Source organism: Pelophylax lessonae (assembly GCF_965119305.1).
Source record: "Pelophylax lessonae genome assembly, chromosome: 11".
NCBI lineage: Eukaryota > Metazoa > Chordata > Amphibia > Anura > Ranidae > Pelophylax > Pelophylax lessonae.
Window position 1 is genome coordinate 199,934,853 of NC_138778.1, and position 23,243 is coordinate 199,958,095.

The 23,243-nt window shown below is 42.9% G+C and overlaps 1 protein-coding gene across 1 annotated transcript in view; it reads left to right on the forward strand.

The window, feature by feature from the left end:
- The first annotated feature begins 15,066 nt into the window (after positions 1-15,066).
- The window catches only part of OSBPL2 (oxysterol binding protein like 2), a 255,219-nt gene continuing 247,042 nt past the window's right edge, over positions 15,067-23,243 (forward strand). Inside the window, exon 1 of the mRNA XM_082271624.1 lies at positions 15,067-15,084. The gene's annotated coding sequence lies outside the window, so the exon portion shown is untranslated. The remainder of the gene's footprint in view (positions 15,085-23,243) is intronic.

The window sequence follows — 23,243 nt, forward strand, 5'->3', positions numbered from 1 at the left end:
TGAAAAATCGGATACGAAAGACCGCGCATGATCTGAAGTTGCTGACAACCCGGAAGTCTAGGAACAAATGTGCCAAAAAAAAAATCGGAGGAGAAATTTCATGAACATTTATGCACTATCAACTAAAAACGGTTATGAACGCTGAGCAAGAGAGAGAAAAATCGGAGGATATTTCGTCCGATTTCCGTCAAGTGTGTACGGGCTATTAGTTTTAGTGCCCAGCGGGAAGTCTCTTTTATATGCATTTCATACCCAAAGAAGTCATAAAAATTCTCTTCTGGAGCAAAGTGTTGTGTACATAGGAAAATGTCTTCACAGAGACAGGGAGATTCCGTGCTTGTCTCTAGCCTGGCACAAAGTCCTACAGTATTGGGAATGCTGAAATGACATTACTCTCCGCCATAAAGTTTATTTTACGGCACCCAATCTTTGCAGATAGTAGAATTTATCTAAAGCCAGTTATTGTTATCAGTGGAACACTGACAGCTGAAGGCCGGCTCCTGAATAATAAATAAAGAAAAGTACCTGTAGACAAGTACAAGAGAATGAAGAAGATCCAATAACTACATTAACCACTTAAGCCCCGGAAGATTTTACCCCCATTCCGACCAGGGGGTATTTTGCGTTTCGGCACTGCGTGACTTTAACGGACAATTGCGCGGTCGTGCGACGCTGTACCTAAACAAATTTGGCGTCCTTTTTTTCCCACAAACAGAGCTTTCTTTTGGTGGTATTTGATCACCTGTGCGATTTTTTGATCACGCGCTATAAACAAAAAAAGAGCGTCAATTTTGCAAAAATAGCAATATTTTTCAAATTTTTTTATATGAAATTCCCCCCAAAAAAAATGTAAAAATCAAAATTTTTTAACATTTTCGGCCAATTTGTTTTATGCTACCAATGTTTGGTAAAAAAAATCGCAAAAAGTGTATTTTGATTGGTTTGCGCAAAAGTTATCGCGTTTACTAACAAAGGGAAAGATTTTTGTCATTTTTGTTGTTTTTTTTTAACGCGTAATGGCGGCGATCTGCGATTTTTTTTGCGGTACTGCGACATTGGGGCGGACAGATCGGACCCTTGACTGACATGTTTGACACTTTTGGGGTTACCAGTGACATTTCTACAGTAATCAGTGCTATACATATGCACTGTTACTGTAAAAATACACTGGTAGTGAAGGGGTTAACTTTATTTGGGAGGGAGGGGCTGTGTGTGTCCCTAGGGGCGTGCTTTCTACTGTGATTGGCTGTGGCTTGAGCTGTAAGGACACTGATCAACGGATCTACATAGTAGATCCGTGTGATCAGTGTTTTTACACCGAGGAGAATGACAGGTGGCTTGTTTACACAAGCCGCCTGACTTTCTCCCTCTCCCCCGCCGATCGCCGAGTGACCGGCGGACATCGGGTCCGCCGGTTACACGCGCGGGGGGGTCCGTGACCACGCGGGAGTGGGAGCGCGCCTCCGGGGGCGCGCGCTTGCTCCCTAGACCCTCATAAGCTAGTGACGTAGCCCTACGTCACTTTGCCTGTGAGGGGCTGACTGCCGACGTAGATCGGCGTTAGGCAGTCAGCAAGTGGTTAAGGCCTCATTGCACACAGGGTGTTTGAAAAAATGAGCTGCAAAGCCAGTTCTGACACCAGGAAAAAGCAGCTGTAAAAATGTGCTTTTAGAAGCGTGTTGCGTTGGCGTTAATGTGCGTTTAGCCACGTTTAGCAGCGTTAGCGTTTAGCAGCCTTTCTCTGCCCTCTTCTATTTTCCACTCAAATCCAACTACTATAGCTTAAAAATGCTTGACACGGCTTAATGCTGTATACGGCGTTTAGCCGCGTTTAGGCGTGTCAGGGATTTATCCAGCTCAAGATCGCACCGACTAGAAGTGGGTAGTCTGCGGAAGCCGGGTTGTCTGCCAAAGCTTGGTTGTCAGCCTATGCCGGGTCGTCAGCCAATGCCGGGTCGAGAGCCAGAAGAGTCATGAGCCAAGCTAGGTCACGCACAGAGGAACATAGACAACAAAAGACTGCTGGCAGAGATGCATTTTGGAGCACAAACACAAAGGCAATGATCGCAACCCAGCAGGTGATAGATATATTAGGGTGTGTGACATCATCAGTGTGCGATGCACAGGCAGCAGGAAGTGATAATGCAATCAGAGTCTATAATTGGCAGCAGTCTGCACATGTCCAAGATGGCTGCCAACCGGAGGGCAAGATAAGACCTTGACATTCAGCCACTGAAAATGTACCTCTGTCTTAGCTATGGCTTGGTTCTTATTCGTTCTGCCACTGAAAACTTCCTTCTGTCTTAGCAGTGGCTCTGTTTATTTTTATTCTGCCACAGAAAAGTTCCCTCTGTCTTATCAGTGTCCCTGGCTTTATTCAGTCTGCCACTGAAAATGTCCCTCTGTCTTAGCAGTGGCACAGACCCTCTTCATTCTGCCTTTGAAAACTTCCCTTCTTTCTTAGGCCTCATACACACAGCAAAGGGAGGGAGGGAGAAGACAGCAGTGTAGGGAGAAGACCAGGGGAAGAACACATCACTGGAGGTACAGCCCCCCCGCCCCAAAGTACCCACCCACCCATAAAACAAAATATAGGAACCCAATGGGTTCTAAACATGCACAAATCAATAGCCAAAAAAACAAATATAGAGCTACGTGTTGTAAAGTGTAAAAAATACCTACACCGTGCCGTTTCGTCAGCCTATGTCTGATGTCCTCAGGAGTTACCACGAAGTTACCAAGGTAACCCCTGAGGACGTCAGACATACAGACATAGTCTGACGAAACGGAGTTGGGTGTTGTTTGAGATACGTCCTTTCTGGTCAGCTGGAACGCAGGTGGAGTGCAAACCTGCGATTCCTATACAATACATGCTGATCCCTGTATTCTTTGATGTAAATGCAATACAACCTTCTTTTTTAAATAAATGATTTTAAATACTGCACCATGTGAGTGTTCTTTCCTCTTCCTCTCTATATGGCAACATTGGAGCTTTGAATATGCTATATATATACACATTGAATAGATGATAGCAGCGGTTTGAATTCATTCCTGTGACCTCAATGTACAGTTTGACATCTTGGATTTTCCCATATGGGTAATTTGACTCCCTGTAATAGGGGTCAATTAAGTCTGGTGAGTGCATAGTGTGTCTGCATAAGGGTGGAGAAGAACCTTTTCTATACTCACCGAGGACATTAAATAACGTGTGTGTGATTATTAATGGACTTCACAATTTTTATGGATTTTCTATATGTATTTTATATTATAAGAGCATGGTTCCTTTGTTTCTTTTTCTACCCACCCACCCATGTTGAAGGCATGTGGCCTGGTATGGTCCAGGAAGGGGGGGGGGGGGGGGAATGGCAAGCAAGCCTGACAGCTGCATGCTCGGATATAGGTCTGGTATCGATTCTGACGCTGGTAAAAGTGGCTGTAAAACCACCCTGTGTGCAGTCCTTATTTTTTCTGCTACTAAAAACTTACCTCTGTCTTGGCAGTGGCTTGTTTCTTATTCATTCTGCCATTGAAAATGTCCCTCTGTCTTGGCAGGGACCTGGTCCTTATTCAGTCTGCCACTGATAGTAACATCTCCGTGTATGATAGGTGGTAGGGATCGACCGATTATCGGCAATGTCGATATATCGGGGGCCGATATGAACTTTCCCCCGATATATCGGAATCAGCCTCTGAGGTTACCGATATTGATGATACTCCAGGAAAATGCTGTACCGGAGTGATGCCTGCAGCTAGAGGCATCACCCCAGGACCGGTGTCCATAGCCGATGGTCGGCTGTCTTGTAATGACAACCGATGCGGCTGAGAAGCTGCTCGGCTGTCATTACAAGGAGCGGGAGGGGACCCCCAAATCCCTCCACAACTGTACCTGTGAAAAAATAAAAAATGATTTTTTTTTTAAATGTCTGAAAATAATTGGGCCAATATCGGTCGATACCGATTTCTGATGACCAAAATATCGGTATTGGCACTAAAATAAACGATATTGGTCGATCTCTAATAGGTGGTGTAAGTTATTGATAGGCATTCTGACAAATGTATGTCCATGCCCTCTATAGGACTAATCCCTTTACTTGTCAGCTTTGATCTTACCATTCCTTAATCTAGGGAGGACATCTGTCTGTCTATGGCTACCCTAAAAGCCATTTTGCATTCTGTTTGGTCTCTGAATGGCCTCAGATGCTAGCAATCACATGGATTTTACTACACTGATAATGCAAGAAGACAGATAAGCTGCTGCTTGAATATAATATTCATTTTGCAAGTTGAGTTTGCCAGTTTTTCAATTACTGGCCTGGCCGGTAAAAATGAGATTAAATGCCAGTGCAGACACATTATAGGAATGGCCAAATCACAGTTGCCAGCTTCATAAAATAATTTGAAGGGAGACTTTGTTGCCGAGGTGAAGTATCTGAGTTGTCATAGGGCTGCCATCATTCTAGGGGGGATTTATGAACCGAATCACAGACTGAAGCAGTGCAAAAGAGAACAGTGTAAATGACTGCACACAGAGTACTACCACATTGTAGCTTCAGGGCTGCCATCAGGGGGGAACAGCCTGCTGAGGGGCCCAGCTTCCCAGGCTCAAACCAATGAGACCGGTTTGTTGAAGCTTTAGTAACTAGCAATTGCTAAAGCAGGACATCCACGGAGTGAGTCTCTGCCTCTGCAGATGTCTATGCTGGATTAGACCATCTCTTTTATGGATTGGGCTGTCTCTTTGCTAAATATATGGGGATGTCTCTTTGCTGAATATATGGGAATGTCTCTCTGCTGAATATATGGGGATGTCCCTTTGCTGGATTGGGATGTCTTTTTGCTGAATTGGGATGTCTCTTTGCTGAATATTTGGGAAATATATGGGGAGCTGTAATATAGTAAGTTTAAAATAAAAGTGGGTGCACTGACAGATTCAGTGGAACGACCAGTGGATGGATTCTGTATGACAGCCAGTGAATGGGCCCTGGGGAATGTTGGTGGTCAGACCCGGGGGCCCAGCCCTAAAGCTTTGTAAGGGGCCCCAAAATTTCTGATGGCTGCCCTGTGTAGCTTGTGTAGCCTATTGCAAAGAGTTATAGCTTTTTTTTTTGCAGGGTCTTGGCAATCTTCTTATAGCCTAGGCCAGTGATGGTGAACCTTGGCACCCCAGATGTTTTGGAATTACATTTCCCATGATGCTCAACTACACTGCAGAGTGCATTAGCAACATGGGAAATGTAGTTCCAAAACATCTGGGGTGCCAAGGTTCGCCATCACTGGCCTAGGCCATCTTTATATAGAGCAACAATTCTTTTTTTTCAGATCCTCAAAGAGTTCTTTGCCATGAGGTGCCATATTGAACTTCCAGTGACCAATATAAAAAAGAGTGAGAGCGATAACACCAAATATAACCCACCTGCTCCCCATTCACACCTGAAACCTTGTAACACTAATGAGTCACATGTCACTGGGGAGGGTAAATGTCTAATTGGGCCCAATTTGGACATTGTCACTTAGGGGGTGTACTCACTTTTGTTGCCAGCAGTTTAGACATTAATGGCTGTGTGTTGAGTTATTTTGAGGGGACAGCAAATTTACACTGTTATACAAGCTGTACACTCACTACTTTACATTGTAGCAAAGTGTCATTTCTTCAGTGTTGTCACATGAAAAGATAGAATGAAATATTTACAAAAATGTGAGGGGTGTACTCACTTTTGTGAGATACTGTATGTGGCAGAATACAAATTGGCCTAAAATGATGAAAAAAATTTGATTTATACATTTTTTTTATTGGGAATGTTTTATAGCAGAAAGTAAAAAATATTGTTTTTTTTTCCCAAAATCGTCGCTTTTTGTTTTTGTTTATAATGCAAAAAGTAAAAATCGCAAAAGTGATCAAATTCCACCAAAAGAAAGCTCTATTTCTGGGGAAAAAAGGACATCAACTTGTTTGGTTACAGTGTCACACAACCGTGCAATTGTCAGTTAAAATAACGCTGTGCCATATCGAAAAAAATGGCCTGGTCATTAAGGAGGTAAAACCTTCCGGTCCTTAAGTGGGTAATTCATTTTTAATATTCAAAGCAAACTCGCCCATCCATCTATGTCTAAACGTTATTTTTGCTAAGAAATCACTTTGAAAACCAACCCCCCCTAGCATTTTTCGCCACCGTTATCTTGAGTAAGAGAAAATGATTCACGTGGCATTGACTTCATGGAATCCATCTGCCCTTAGGCCAGGCATGCTTAGCTGAGCAAAGCCCTCCTCCAGATAAAAAAAAAAAAAATTTCCTATGAAGACTTCTGGGATGTATGACATCATTTTGGCCTAGGGCAGAAACCAAGAAGCAACTGAAGAACTGTAAAAAAAAAAAAAACATAATATCTATTCTATTTATTTACTAACGCTAGCAGCATAAGGATTAGGAATGGCTCTTCTTTATTGTGTACTTGTTCAATAAAGCTTTTTGAAAAAAAAAAAAAAAGAATGGATACTATTGATTGAAATAGTTTAGTTCAGCTTTAAAATGAATTTATTTATTATTAATATTAGGTTATGTATAATTAAGTTATATTAAATTTCTAATTCATTATTCATTAATACCGTTAATATGATGGTGTTAATATTAATGGTGAGTAGGATTATAAGGGAGAGGATGGGCAAGCTTAGAATTTACCAGGGTATATCAGTGCTTTGAATGGTCTTTTTTTTTTTTTTTTTTTATTGTACATGACAAATTTGTTTTAAAGTGGCTCCATCGCTTCAGAAAAAATGACTGTTAAAGAACGCAGTTAACACTTACCTGCCTGTGCTGCCAATCTTTGCATTTTACTTGGGCTACATTTCAATGCCCCATTTATTGACCTAGACTCGTAAAGAGTGTTGTTTTTTTTTTTTTTTTTTAATATACGATACATCTTGTTCTTATGTATTTTTTAAAATTATTTCTATAAAACTCATGACAGCTTTAAACATCTGTATTACCAAGTAACTTGCAGTTTTGATAGAGCCTACTTATCCTGTCCCAAGTGATGGAAGCATTGAGGCATGGACTGGATAGAGTCCCTATTCCCCGTATCAGAAGGTTGGAAGATATAAATACACTATACTCGCTAGGGGGGAACCTTTGGATGAATCTAAGATGGAAAAGGACCTGATGGTCCAAGTAGACAACAGGCTTGGCAGTGGCATGCAATGCCAATCCGCTGCAAGCAAAGCCAACAGAATACTGGGATGTATAAAAAAAGGGGATTCACTCCAGAAATAAAGAGATTATTCTCCGACTCTACAAGACTCTGGTCCGGCCACATCTGGAGTATGCTGTCCAGTTCTGGGCACCGGTCCTCAGGAAGGATGTGCTGGAACTGGAGAAAGTCCAGAGAAGGGCAACAAAAATAATTAGGGGAATGGAGGACATCAGCTATGAGGAAAGGCTACAATCACTGAACTTATTCTCTCTGGAGAAGAGACGATTGAGGGGGGATATGATATCAATGTACAAATACTGTAATGGTGACCCTAGCATATGGAATAAACTTTTCAGAGAAAGGGAATACAATAAGATATGGGGACACTCACTAAAACTAGAGGAAAGGCGGTTTAACCTTAAAATACATAGGAGGTTCTTTACTGTCAGAGCGGTAAGGATGTGTAATTCTCTTCCACAAGCAGTGGTATCAGCAGGGAGCATCGATAGTTTCAAAAATCTATTAGATGGGCACCTTAGAGACCACAACATACAGGGGTATACAATGTACGGTTAAAAGCAATCACACACACACACATCAGAGGCAGTGTTAATTTCGTCGACTAAAACCGACTAAAATGTTTTCGTCGACTAAATTAACACAATTTTAGTCGACTAAAATACGACTAAAACTAAAACAATTCAGATGACTAAAATACGACTAAAACTAAAATGGCATTTTAGTCTTAAGACTAAAATACGACTAAAACTAAAATGGCATTTTAGTCAAAAGACTATAACTAAAACTAAATCGAATCGAATACCATAAATAGTAACATATTCGATTTTTAACTCCAGGACCAGCAGTAGTGTATAATGAGTTTGGAAATTGTATAGAAATGCTTAAATAATGCATTACATATTACAATTGAACTACACCCATTCGATTATAGATGACTAAAATGTAGGACGTTTTAGTCGACTAAAATGTAGGACGTTTTAGTCGACTAAAATGTAGGACGTTTTAGTCGACTAAAATGTAGGACGGTTTAGTCGACTAAAATGTAGGACGTTTTAGTCGACTAAAATGTAGGACGTTTTAGTCGACTAAAATGTACTGGAGTTTTAGTCAACTAAATACGACTAAAACTAAAACACTTGCAGAAGACTAAAATGGGACTAAAACTAAAATGGCATTTTAGTCCTAAGACTAAAACTAAATTGAAATTTGCTGCCAAAATTAACACTGATCAGAGGTTGAACTGGATGGACGGATGTCTTTTTTCAACCTTACAAACTATGTAACTTTATTGCAATGTCACATATAAGTCATATTACCTGGGAGTGGTATTGATGACAGTTATGAGTTTCATATTATGGGGATATCTGCAATTTGTTATTACATCTCTGTATACAGGTAAACACACATACATTATATTACCAACAGTATTGGGACGCCTGCCTTTACACGCACATTAACTTTAATGGCATCCCAGTCTTAGTCCGCAGGATTCAATATTGAGTTGGCCCAACCTTTGCAGCTATAACAGCTTCAACTCCTCTGGGAAGGCTGTCCACAAGGTTTAGGAGTGTGTCTATGGGAATGTTTGACCATTCTTCCAGAAGCACATTTGTATACAGAGATGTAATAACGAATTGCAGAAATCCCCGTAATATGAAACTCATAAACTGTAATCAATACCACTCCCAGGTAATATGACTTATATGTGACATTGCAAATGTCACTCTGAACTAAGAATACCAATATTTACCAAGAGGAAAGTCAGGAGAATATGACTAATAGTACAGTACAGCAATGCAGATCATTGTGCAGGACATACCTTCCATCTTCCCACAGAGGGGTTTATTCCTATTAAAGCCCTGTGTATGAGGGGGCAAAATAAAACAAGGCAAGCAGTTTATCTCTGCAATACATACACTTCCCCCCATGTTTGATCCCTTTTCCTTCTTGCTGACGGGGTAACACATATTTGCAGCGGCAAGAAAGGTGGAGGGGGGGGGCTTTTTGACTAGTAGGTTCTTTTAGATAGCGTAGGCATTTTTGGGCAGGGCTTCCCTTGTTTGGCACGTAGACTTTTCAGATAGTGCAGGCCATTTTTGAGGGTGCTTATTTAGCCATTAGGCCTCTTAGAAGAGTTTAGGTCTTTTTTTTTTTTTGGGAGGGTGAGCCTTTTTCTGGCATCCTTTGTGCTCCGGGGGACCAGATATTGAATGTCTGTCTTCTGTAGAGGGGGGTAACCTTTCATTCCCATTGTACAGTTAAAGTGTTACTAAACCCATAAAAGTGAAATCAGCCTGTATGTGAAGTAAAGCATGCTTGGTATACTCACTGTGGAACCTAAGGGGTAATCCTCTGCATTATGTAAAAGGACTGTTTGATCCTGTCTCCTCTAATCCTCCCCTTCTTCCACTCTCCCTAATCCATCTCCTGATAAGACAGAGCCTTTGGAGTCACTCTGCACATGCTTAGTTTGGTTTGTATTAGAAGTTTTTTTGTTTCTTGAGACGGTGCATGTGATCGGCAGAGGGCCAATCAACACTGCCCAGACAGAGGGTCAGGGGTCCTGCAGCCTCATAGGAAACTCAGAGGAGAATGAAAACTCCTCCTACAAGCTTTAACCAGACACTGATAGAAGTCACATGACTGCTGATGAGAAAAGGTATTTATCAGTTTATATTTACTAAAACTATTACATTTCCATGTTCTGTGTACTGTGGGAGACCAGATATAGTGACTGCAGGATCCTGGGTTTAGTAAAACTTTAATAGTGACACACACACAGAAAAACAGCAGCGCTGAGTACATTATTGTCACAGTGGAGACATTTTGAAACTCTTTGCACCCAGTGGTGTATTTTTGTTTTGTGCTGCCCTAGGCAAGACTAAAATTGGGTGCCTCCCTCCTATGTAAATTTGCCCCACTCCTTCCTTTTTAATGAATGGGACTCCCTCCAAAACTGAAGGACTACAAGTCCCAGCATGAACCCCTGATATCTCACTAGAGGGGGGTGAGAGGGGGTGGGGGATAGAGAGAGGGAGGGAGAGAGGGCGGATGAGAGAGAGGGGGGGGTGAGAGAGGGGAAGGGATGAGAGAGGGGATTAGAGACTGAGAGAGAGAGGGGGATGAGAGCGAGAGAGAGAGGGGTGATGTGAGGGGGGGGGGATGAGAGAGGTGGGGGGTGAGAGAGAGAGAGAAAAGGGATGTGAGAGAGGCAGCTCTAGCAACTAGTGGCCAATAGAGTCTAAGGTGGAGGGGGGGGTGGCTTTTTTGACGCCCCCTTGCAAAGTGCCGCCCTAGGCCTGGGCCTTGTTGGCCTAGGCCAAAATGCAGCACTGTTTGCACCTATTGGAGGAGGAGGATGTAGGGATCTGCCAGAACTTGCAATTTAACAGGAAAATGTCTGTCAACAAGGGCTTACAATCTGATGACAAAGAAAGTCCTGCTCATAAGAGCTTACAATTAAAGATGTAAAGAACAAAAGTATAACACAAGTAACCTGCAGCTACTAATCTGATTGCCCAATTTGACCCTTTTGCTGCTGAACCAACCATACATGGAAATCAGTTGTAATGAACACAAATCTCCACATTTTCTAATAAATATAAAAGATGGAAATGTGCTGAGTAAATAAATAAAAAATACACTCACCGGCCACTTTATTAGGTACACCTGTTCAATTTCTTGGTAACACAAATTGCTAATCAGCCAATCACATGGCAGCAACTCAATGCATTTAGGCATCTAGACATGGTGAAGATGACTTGCTGAAGTTCAAACCAAGCATCAGAATGGGGAAAAAAGGAGATTTAAAGCGGAGTTCCGGGCACAGAAGTCATTTTTTAACAAACATACCCCCCGGACAGTCAGGGCTAGCACATTCCACAATGGCTAGCCTCTGATCTGTCCCGGTTCGCACTTACCTTTTAGAAGAAATACTTACTTATAAAATTTCTTCCACAGCGTTTCCATCTCTCTTGTGGGCAGCTGAAGCCGGCGCGGTCCTCTTCTGTGTCTTCTTCCGCATCTTCTTGTCCCAGAATGCGCCTGCACCGGCCCCTCTCGTCACTTCCGGTGCGGCGCCGCATTCCTAAACAGCTTCTGGGCATGCCCAGAAGCTGTTTAGCAGGGGAATGCGGCGTCGCCCGGAAGTGACCAGCGGGGCCGGTGCCGTCGCATTGATTCCTGGGAGCGATGACGTTCAGCTCCCAGGAATCATAGCGAGACAGGAAGTGACGGGGTGAGCCGCGGCTCCGAGGGAGGAAGTACTCTGAGGTGAGTATTTACGATCTTCAATTAAAAGGTGAGTAAACAAAAAAAAAAAAATAAATATCCAATTCCTTTTCAGGTAATGTCGAACTAGCGGAGGGGCACAAAAAAAAAATATCGTTTTTGTGCCCGGAACTCCGCTTTAAGTGACTTTGAACGTGGCATGGTTGTTGGTGTCAGGCAGGCTGGTCTGAGTATTTCAAAAATTGCTGATCTACCGGGTTTTAGCACACAACCATCTCTCGGGTTTACAAAGAATGGTGGGAAAAAAAGAGAAAATATCCAGTGAGCGGCAGTTGTGTGAAGGAAAATGCCTTGCTGATGCCAGAGGTCAGAGGAGAATGGGCAGACTGGTTCCAGATGATAGAAAGGCAACAATAACTTAAATAATAATTTTTATTAAAACAATGAAAAAATGGGCGCTGGTGGCGGTGTGGGCTTGTAAGGTGTATATTGTGATAGTGGGTAAATCACCAAAGTCACAATATTTTTCATATTTTCTTGCGATACTTTTATTGGGTTGATACTATTATTTCAACAAGGTATTATAATTTATTTAAGGTCCAACTTTATTTATACACTGGTTATAATTTATTGGTAATGACACTATATATATAATATCCTTATTCACTTTGAATATACAGTATATTTACCCACTATCACAATATACATCTTACAAGCCCACACCACCACCAACGCCCATTTTTTCATTGTTTTAATATTTGTGATTCTTTTGGTATTGAACCATTAAAATAAAAAAGGGCAGCAGGTATTTTTATTTTACACAAGGCCAGACATTAAGTCCCCGTTCACACTAAGGCGACCTGTGAGGCGACCTGACAGGTATTTAATCACGGCTGAGAAGAATTATATGTGAAATCCCGTGAGCTACTATGTGAGATGACTCTTTAATGAAGCTGCTTGCACTGATCACGTCCCCTTTAGTAAGTGCAGAAATACAAAAAAGTGCTTAAAGAGTGCTGCACTTTCAATCTCTATTATGGATTTAATCACCCCTGAGGTTTTTATTTTTGCTAAAAAAAATTAAAAAAAAGACCATAATTTGGGAAAAAAAAATCATTTTTCATAGTTTACTATAATATTTTGCAAACAGGTAATTTTTCTCCTTCACTGGTGGCCACTGATAAGGCGGCACTGATGATGTGGCAGTGATGGGCACTGATATGCAGCACTGATAGGTGTCACTGGTGGCCACTGATAAGGCGGCACTGATGATGGGGCAGTGATGGGCACTGATATGCAGCAATGATAGGTGTCACTGGTGGCCACTGATAAGGTGGCACTGATGATGGGGCAGTGATGGGCACTGATATGCAGCAATGATAGGTGTCACTGGTGGCCACTGAATAGCAGTACTGATGGGCACTGATAGGTGGCACTGGTTAGCAGTACTGGTGGACACTGGTAGGTGGCACTGATGATGAGGCAATTATTGGCACTGATTGGCAGCACTGATGGGCACTGAGAGGTGGCGCTGTGGGCACTGATTAGCAGTATTGATGGGCACTGGTAGGCAGTGGCGGTTCTACATTAAATTGCTCCCCGGGCAAGACTCCCTCCCGGCGCCCCCCCCCCAAAAAAAACAATAACATGACAACATAACAATACATGCAGAGTGCCACAGCATTGCCCCCAATAAATGCAGAGTGCCACAGCATTGCCCCCAATAAATGCAGAGTGTCACAGCATTGCCCCCAATAAATGCAGAGTGCCACAGCAATGCCCCCAATAAATGCAGAGTGCCACAGCATTGCTCCCAATAAATGCAGAGTGCCACAGCAATGCCCCCAATAAATGCAGAGTGCCACAGCATTGCCCCCAATAAATGCAGAGTGCCACAGCAATGCCCCCAATAAATGCAGAGTGTCACAGCATTGCCCCCAATAAATGCAGAGTGCCACAGCAATGCCCCAATAAATGCAGTGTGCCACAGCATTGCCCCTACAGCAATGTAGAGATGCCAGCGTGCCACCTTTCAATGCAGAGCGCCAGCGTTCCCCCCGCGAGACCCGTCCGTGCGCTTACCTCACTTCTCTTCAGTTCAGTCCCCGGATTCCCCGCGTCTCCTCAGTCCTCCCACGGCGCCTCCTCCTCGGCCAATGGCGTGGGGTTTGCCTTTCGGCCAATCAGGAAGCCTGATTGGCCAGGAGGAGGATCAGTGTGACAATAGCGAATTTTTTCATTTGCTATTGTCACACAATGGGCGGGCTCGGGGGGGGGGGGGGGGGAGCAATGCTCTGCGCCTCGGCTGCCACAGTGAAATTATTCAAAGTTCCTCGGGCGGCCGGGCACCATTTGATCCACAGACCGGATCTTATGGGCACTGATTGGCAGCACTGATAGGTGTCACTGATTAGCAGCACTGATGGGCAATGATAGATGACACTGATGAGGCACTTATGGGCACTGATTAGCAGTATTGATGGGCACTGGTAGGTGTCACTGGCGGGCACTGGTAGGTGGCACTGATGATGAGGCACTTATGGGCACTGATTGGCAGCACTGATAGATGTCACTGGTTAGCAGCACTGGTGGGAACTGGTAGGTGGCACTGATAGATGACACTGATGAGGCACTTATGGGCACTGATTAGCAGTACTGATGGGCACTGGTGGGCACTAGTAGGTGGCACTGATAGATGACACTGGTTGGCAGCACTGGTGGACACTGTTTAGCAGAACTGGTGGTCAGATGTTGGGACCGATGCCACTTTTACAGGAGCCTATCTGCTTTATTCTTTTCTCCTCTTGCTAACCGGCTTCTGTTTACTTTGTGTGATCAGCTCTAATTGGCTGACAGCTGATGACGCGGTAAAGAACTGTGATTGGCCCTTTACCCCGATCTGTGGATCACAGAGCGCGGTACGCGGGCAGTGTGTACACGGGGGACATCCATGGACGCCCTCCCGGGAATTTTACATCCATGCTGTAGCCATCTTTCAGCTGTAGCGCGGGGGGAACAGGTTGGGGACTCAGTCACACGTGTTCTATCATTTCTGCCATGATTGCAAAGCATAATACATCACGTCTGTGACATGTGTTCACCCCCAGACACCGCCTCCGGGTTTGAGCTTTGGGGTGCACAGCCTATGTTAGCCGTGACATCATCACTGCGCTGTACATAGCCTGAGCAGAGCTGGCAAGCTCCACCCACTACAGCCAGCAAACTACAGGAGGGGGCGGAGACAAGACCAGTCACCCTGAAGAAGGAGAGAGAGCACCACTGACCGGTCTGCATTCCATAACACACAGCTCTCCACTAATAAGACACGTGACTATGGTATGAGACTACATGTGTACAGCTGGAGTGCAGCCAGTGTGAAGGACCCTTTAAATGGTGTCCCGGGTGTGTCCGGTCCCGGGTGTGTATTGTAGAACTCCGGGATCACACACAACCCGCCCTGACATCACCACACACGCTTCCAAGTATTAAACGGAGGCTCCCGCCCACCGCGCCTCGCCATTGGACGAGCGGCCCGCCAGTCTGAAGTAACCTGGCAGCGATTGGCTAAGGCGGGAGTGACTGGGCCTGGAGCGCACTTCCGCCTGGGTGTCAGTGGTGAAGCTGAGTGTCTGACAAGCGAAGCAGGTAAACAGAGCAGGCCTGAGGGGTCCTGGGGGTGGCAGGGGGCCGGGACACTGGGCTGGAGGGTGGGTCGTATCATGTGTGACGGGGACATGTACACCTGTGTGCTGCAAATGGGACAGGGAGACCTCCTGGGTGTGTTTACACTGGGGGGGCAGAGGGACTAGAAGTCCCAGCATGTGCTGTACAAACAGTGCAGCCTGTGGTAGAACTACAGCTCCCAGCATTGCCTGCACGTTCATTGCAGCCTGTGATAGAGCAACAAGTGTCAGCATGACCTGCTCCTCTATTGCATCCTGTGATAGGACTGCAAGTCCCAGCATGCCCTGTTCCTTTATTGTAGTCCGTGGCAGAACTACAAATCCCAGCATGAATGCTCTGCACTTTCATTGTAGCCTAGGCTTCTGGGTGGCTGGGCTAGGACTACAAGTCTCAGCATGCTCTGCAGAATCATTGCAGCCTGTGATAGAACTACAAGTCCCAGTATGCTCTGCGTAATCATTGCAGCCTGTGATAGAACTACAAGTCCCAGTATGCTCTGCAGAATCATTGCAGTCTGTGATAGAACTACAAGTCCCAGTATGCTCTGCAGAATCATTGCAGCCTGTGATAGAACTACAAGTCCCAGTAAGCTATGCAGAATCATTGCAGCCTGTGATAGAACTACAAGTCCCAGTATGCTTTGCAGAATCATTGCAGCATGTGATAGAACTACAAGTCCCAGTATGTTTTGCAGAATCATTGCAGCCTGTGATAGAACTACAAGTCCCAGTATGCTCTGCAGAATCATTGCAGTCTGTGATAGAACTACAAGTCCCAGTATGCTCTGCAGAATCATTGCAGTCTGTGATAGAACTACAAGTCCCAGTATGCTCTGCAGAATCATTGCAGCCTGTGATAGAACTACAAGTCCCAGTATGCTTTGCAGAATCATTGCAGCCTGTGATAGAACTACAAGTCCCAGTATGCTCTGCAGAATCATTGCAGCCTGTGATAGAACTACAAGTCCCAGCATGCTCTGTCGAATAATTGCTGCCTGTTATAGAACTACAAGTCCCAGAAGCTCTGCAGAATCATTGCAGCCTGTGATAGAACTACAAGTCTCAGAAGCTCTGCAGAATCATTGCAGCCTATGATAGAACTACAAGTCCCAGTATGCTCTGCATTTCTATTGCAGCCTGTGATAGAACTACAAGTCCCAGTATGCTCTGCATTTCCATTGCAGCCTGTGATAGAACTACAAGTCCCAGTAAGCTATGCAGAATCATTGCAGCCTGTGATAGAACTACAAGTCCCAGTATGCTCTGCAGAATCATTGCAGCCTGTGATAGAACTACAAGTCCCAGCATGCTCTGTAGAATAATTGCTGCCTGTTATAGAACTACAAGTCCCAGAAGCTCTGCAGAATCATTGCAGCCTGTGATAGAACTACAAGTCTCAGAAGCTCTGCAGAATCATTGCAGCCTATGATAGAACTACAAGTCCCAGTATGCTCTGCATAATCATTGCAGCCTGGAGTACTGAGTCACTTAGTAGGAACTACAAATCTCAGCATGCTCTGCACCTCCATTAACAATAGGGGCTCCTGGGTATCTGGGCTGGGACTATAATCCCCAGCATGCTCCTGTCATCCAGGGACACTTCCAGTGGAAGAAACCAGGAACATGGGTGGTGGTTGCCCATAGCAACCAGTTAGAATGAAACAAACAAAAAATCTTTCTCCTGGAGAATATGAGGTGTGATTGGTAGACAGAAGTGCACTTTTCCTCTGGGTGTGTTTTTCTACATTTTACATCAAGATCTAACAAGTGATGGGAATGGTTTTCTGTCATGCTCAGTCTCAGCATTTGTTTTGTTTTCATGCAGAGAAGTCTGAAAATCTACAAAGGGCTCAGACTTCTTATCACTGTGATTGGATGATTTGTATTGATGTGTAGATGGATACAATGTTACTGGATGGTTTGTATTGATGTAGATGGATACAATGTTACTGGATGGTTTGTATTGATGTGTAGATGGATACAATGTTTCTGGATGGTTTGTATTGATGTGTAGATGGATACAATGTTTCTGGAGGGTTTGTATTGATGTAGATGGATACAATGTTTCTGGATGGTTTGTATTGATGTAGATGGATACAATGTTACTGGATGGTTTGTATTGATGTGTAGATGTATACAATGTTACTGGATGATTTGTATTGATGTGTAGATGGATACAATGTTTCTGGATGGTTTGTATTGATGTAGATGGATACAATGTTTCTGGATGGTTTGTATTGATGTAGATGGATACAATGTTTCTGGATGGTTTGTATTGATGTGTAGATGGATACAATGTTTCTGGATGGTTTGTATTGATGTGTAGATGGATACAATGTTTCTGGAGGGTTTGTATTGATGTAGATGGATACAATGTTTCTGGATGGTTTGTATTGATGTAGATGGATACAATGTTACTGGATGGTTTGTATTGATGTGTAGATGGATACAATGTTGTTGGATGGTTTGTATTGATGTAGATGGATACAATGTTACTGGATGGTTTGTATTGATGTGTAGATGGATACAATGTTTCTGGATGGTTTGTATTGATGTAGATGGATACAATGTTACTGGATGATTTGTATTGATGTGTAGATGGATACAATGTTTCTGGAGGGTTTGTATTGATGTAGATGGATACAATGTTACTGGATGGTTTGTATTGATGTGTAGATGTATACAATGTTACTGGATGATTTGTATTGATGTGTAGATGGATACAATGTTTCTGGATGGTTTGTATTGATGTAGATGGATACAATGTTTCTGGATGGTTTGTATTGATGTGTAGATGGATACAATGTTTCTGGATGGTTTGTATTGATGTGTAGATGGATACAATGTTTCTGGAGGGTTTGTATTGATGTAGATGGATACAATGTTTCTGGATGGTTTGTATTGATGTAGATGGATACAATGTTACTGGATGGTTTGTATTGATGTAGATGGATACAATGTTACTGGATGGTTTGTATTGATGTGTAGATGGATACAATGTTGTTGGATGGTTTGTATTGATGTGTAGATGGATACAATGTTTCTGGAGGGTTTGTATTGATGTAGATGGATACAATGTTTCTGGATGGTTTGTATTGATGTAGATGGATACAATGTTACTGGATGATTTGTATTGATGTGTAGATGGATACAATGTTTCTGGATGGTTTGTATTGATGTAGATGGATACAATGTTACTGGATGGTTTGTATTGATGTGTAGATGGATACAATGTTTCTGGATGGTTTGTATTGATGTAGATGGATACAATGTTTCTGGAGGGTTTGTATTGATGTAGATGGATACAATGTTACTGGATGGTTTGTATTGATGTGTAGATGGATACAATGTTTCTGGATGGTTTGTATTGATGTAGATGGATACAATGTTTCTGGATGGTTTGTATTGATGTAGATGGATACAATGTTACTGGATGGTTTGTATTGATGTGTAGATGGATACAATGTTACAGGATGGTTTGTATTGACGTGTAGATGGATACAATGTTTCTGGATGGTTTGTATTGATGTGTAGATGGATACAATGTTTCTGGATGGTTTGTATTGATGTAGATGTATACAATGTTACTGGATGGTTTGTATTGATGTGTAGATGGATACAATGTTACTGGATGGTTTGTATTGATGTGTAGAAGGATACAATGTTACTGGATGGTTTGTATTGATGTGTAGATGGATACAATGTTACTGGATGGTTTGTATTGATGTGTAGATGGATACAATGTTACTGGGTGGTTTGTATTGATGTGTAGATGGATACAATGTTACTGGATGGTTTGTATTGATGTGTAGATGGATACAATGTTACTGGAGGGTTTGTATTGATGTGTAGATGGATACAATGTTACTGGATGGTTTGTATTGATGTGTAGATGGATACAATGTTACTGGATGGTTTGTATTGATGTGTAGATGGATACAATGTTTCTGGAGGGTTTGTATTGATGTGTAGATGGATACAATGTTGTTGGATGATTTGTATTGATGTGTAGATGGATACAATGTTGTTGGATGGTTTGTATTGATGTGTAGATGGATACAATGTTACAGGATGGTTTGTATTGACGTGTAGATGGATACAATGTTTCTGGATGGTTTGTATTGATGTGTAGATGGATACAATGTTACTGGATGGTTTGTATTGATGTGTAGATGGATACAATGCTGTTGGATGGTTTGTATTGATGTGTAGATGGATACAATGTTTCTGGATGGTTTGTATTGATGTGTAGATGGATACAATGTTACTGGATGGTTTGTATTGATGTGTAGATGGATACAATGTTTCTGGATGGTTTGTATTGATGTGTAGATGGATACAATGTTTCTGGAGGGTTTGTATTGATGTGTAGATGGATACAATGTTGCTGCTGTGTTGGTAACAATCCAGTAATGATATTGATAGATCTCCAGCACACTGACATCCTGAATAGTCTGGGCCCTCTGATGTTGTCATAGTACTAGAACATTCCACTTTTATTTCACATGGGAATCTTTTTTTATTTTTTTCCCAGACTTTTTTTATTTTTTACTGGCAGCCTATTTTGGCTTGGTTGGCAACCGTGACACCATGCAAACCATACTCCTATCATAGTTATATAGTAGTTAAGGTTGAATGAAGACAATATTCCATCCAGTTGAAACCTGTGTAGGTGTGTGTGACCCTAATCATCTCTCATACCCATTAATGTTCTGATCCTTGAGATGTACATCCAAGAGTCTTTTGAAAGTGGCCATACTTCCCACACAAACTACCTCTTGTGGTAGAGAATTCCACAATCTTGCAGCCCTAACAGTAAAGAACCCCCTGCGTTGCCTGAGGTTAAAACGCTTCTCCTCTAATCGCATTGTATGCCCTTGAGTCCTCATGCAATCCTTGCAACTGAATAGCTTTTTTTTCTATGCTGAGATCACCATTGAGGTATTTGTAAATTGCTATCATGTCCCCTCTCAGGCGTCTCTTCTCCAGGGAGAATAAATCGAGCGATTGCAGACGCTCTTCATAATTAAGGTCCTACAATCCCCTAATTAGATTAGTTTCCATTCTCTGGACTCTCCCCAGCTCCAACACATCCCTCCTGAGGACTGGCGACCAGAACTGGACAGAATACTCCAGATGCGGTCGGACCAGAGTTTTATAAAGTGGTAGGATTCTAGTTTTATCTCTGGAATACATCCCTTTCTTTATGCATGCTAATATTCTGCGGGCTTTGGCAGCTACCGCTTGACATTGCATGCTATTGCCTATTCTATCCTCTACCAAGACTACCAGATCTTTCTCCATTTTTGGTTCCTCCCCCCCCCCCCCCCTAAAGTGTATTGTGCTTTTATGTTTTTAGTCCCCAAGTGCAAAACCTTACACTTCTCCACATTAAACCTCATTTGCCATGTCGTTGCCCACTCTGTTATTTTGTCCAGGTCATTCTGTAGGATATCTGCTTCATGTTGTGCAGTTATTGCCCTGGCCAATTTTGTGTCATCTGCAAAAACTGATCACGAACTACTGATCCCGTCCTCAATGCTGTTTATGAATAAATTGAACAAGGTTGGTCCCAGGATTGAGCCTTGGGGGACCCCGCTTACTACCTCAGACCAGTCTGAGTATGCGCTGTTTATTACCACCCTTTGGACACGCCCTTTTAGCCAATTCCGTATCCAAGAGCAAACCTTGTGGTCGATGCCTGCAGACCTTATTTTATAAATGAATCGCTTGTGGGGAACAGTATCAAACGCCTTAGCGAAATCTAAGTACACCACATCCACTGGTCTCCCCCTATCTAGCTCACAGCTCACCTCCTCGTAGAATGTTAACAGATTGGTTTGACAAGAACGCCCATTTGTAAACCCGTGCTGATTACTGCTGATGATGTTGTTTGATGATGTTGTTGTCTTTAGCAAACTCTACGATATAGTCCCTTATCATCCCCTCCAGAAGTTTACATACTATCGATGTCAGGCTGACAGGCCTATAATTTCCCGGGATATGCCTCTGCCCCTTTTTGAATATCGGTATCACGTTCACTTTTCTATAATCCCCTGGTACATCTCCTGTCCTAATACTGTCAGCAAAGATCAGGAACAGTGGTCTAGATATAACTTAACTAAGTTCTTTGAGTACTCTTGGATGTGGTGATTTACTTGTGTTAATTTTATCCAGCCTTTCCCTGATTTCACCCTCTGTTAGCCATAGTGGCAAGACCTGTGTATTACTACTAACCATACAGTCATGGTCAGTGTACCCCTCCCTTTTCCTGTGTAAATACTGACGAGAAAAAAAGCATTCAGCACGATTGCCCTTTCAGTGTCCTCTGTAACCATCCTCCCATCATTGTTAATTATGTGTGCAATATGCTCTGTCATAGTTTTTTTGCTGTTGATATATTTAAAGAATTTATTTGGGTTCTTTTTACTATCCTCCGCTATTTGTCTCTCAAAGTTGATTTTAGCCATTTTGATTTCGTGTTTTCGACTTTTCTTAGCCTCCTTGTATTGCTGGAAAGCCGATACTGTGCCCTCTGATTTATACTTCTTGAAGGCCATTTTTTTTTTCCCCTAATAAGTTTTTATCCTGTGAGGAGAATATGAAGAGGTGATGGTTCAGTACCAGTGTCAGGTTTTATGAGGCTGCTGGTTGTATAGAACACAGGACATTTCCATGGACATCTCTGTTTGAATGGAACATTTAGACTGGATTCACATCTACGTGTGCCAGGAAAGCTCACAATACCGCATGCTTTCCCAACACACAGGGAATGCACTACACTTAAGCAAATGGGAGGGGGTGTTGATAATTGTTAATGACACCCCTATGCATCTACAAGCAGACGTCCTATACTGAATGGTGCTGCAGCAGAATGCAGTTCTATGAGGCACGTTTTTAGAAAAAAGCCAGGGACTTCTTTTCTGTGTTTTTAGAAAAAAGCCAGGGACTTCTTTTCCGTGTTTCTCACATGTAGAGGAGTGCAGTGAAATTAATGGGCTGTCCTATGCATAAGAGTGTGCAGAAACGCACCCGTGCAAGCAGTGGTGTCAACCAAGCCTTAGTGTCGGTTCACACTATGGCGACACGACTTCGGGGGCGACTAGTGAAGTCGCCGTGCACCGCGACTTGCACGGACTTCACATAATGGAAGTCAATGCAAGTCGCTCCGACTTTGGTCAAAAGTAGTACAGGAACTATTTTCTAAGTCGGAGTGACTTGAGTCGCTCCTATTAGAACAGTTCCAATTGCACTGAATGGACCACGAGCCAAGTCGCCTGACAAGTCGCAGTAGTGTGAACCGGGACTTAAAGTGTTACTAATCCCAGGAGCCCGCAGTCACTATATCTGGTCTCCCACAGTACACAGAACATGGAAATGTAAATAAATAGAAACTGCTAAATACCTTTCTTAGCAACAGTGTATGACAGTCTTGTAACCTGTATCAATGCCTGGTTAAAGCTTGTAGGAGTAGATTTTATTCTGCACTGTCTGTCCAATCGGGATGCAGGACCCCTGACCCTCTGTCTGGACAGTGCTGATTGGCCCTGTGTTGATCATATGCACCCTCCCAAGAAGAAAAAAAAAAAAAACTTCCTAGCAATACACACCAAACTGAGCATGTGCAGAGTTACTCCGGTAACTCTGTCTTATCCAGACATGTTATGGGAGACAATGCAGGAAGGGGAGGAGTTGGGCATACAGGATCAAACAGCCTTTTTACACAATGTGGAGGATTACCCCTTAGGTTCCACAGTGAGTATACCAAGCATGCTTTACAGCGTATACAGACTGATTTTACTGTTGTGGGTTTAGTAACACTTTAATTACTTTTTAACCACTTGCCTACTGGCCACTTTCTTTCAATTGTATTTAGTTAAAGGTTAACATTGACCTAATACAGAATATAGAGATATTCTGGCAGTGCTATTACAGTGTTAACAGTTGAAAGTTACTATGAATTATTTTACAGACCTAGTATAAATTTTAAAGTAGAATTTGTTCATCAAGTACTCGGCAGGGAAAAGAAGGGGACAATGGTTCCAACTTTTTCATGTTACGGTTTAAAATTGCGCCCCCCCGTGGGATGGCGACAAACTACGGTCAATAGAGATCTCAATC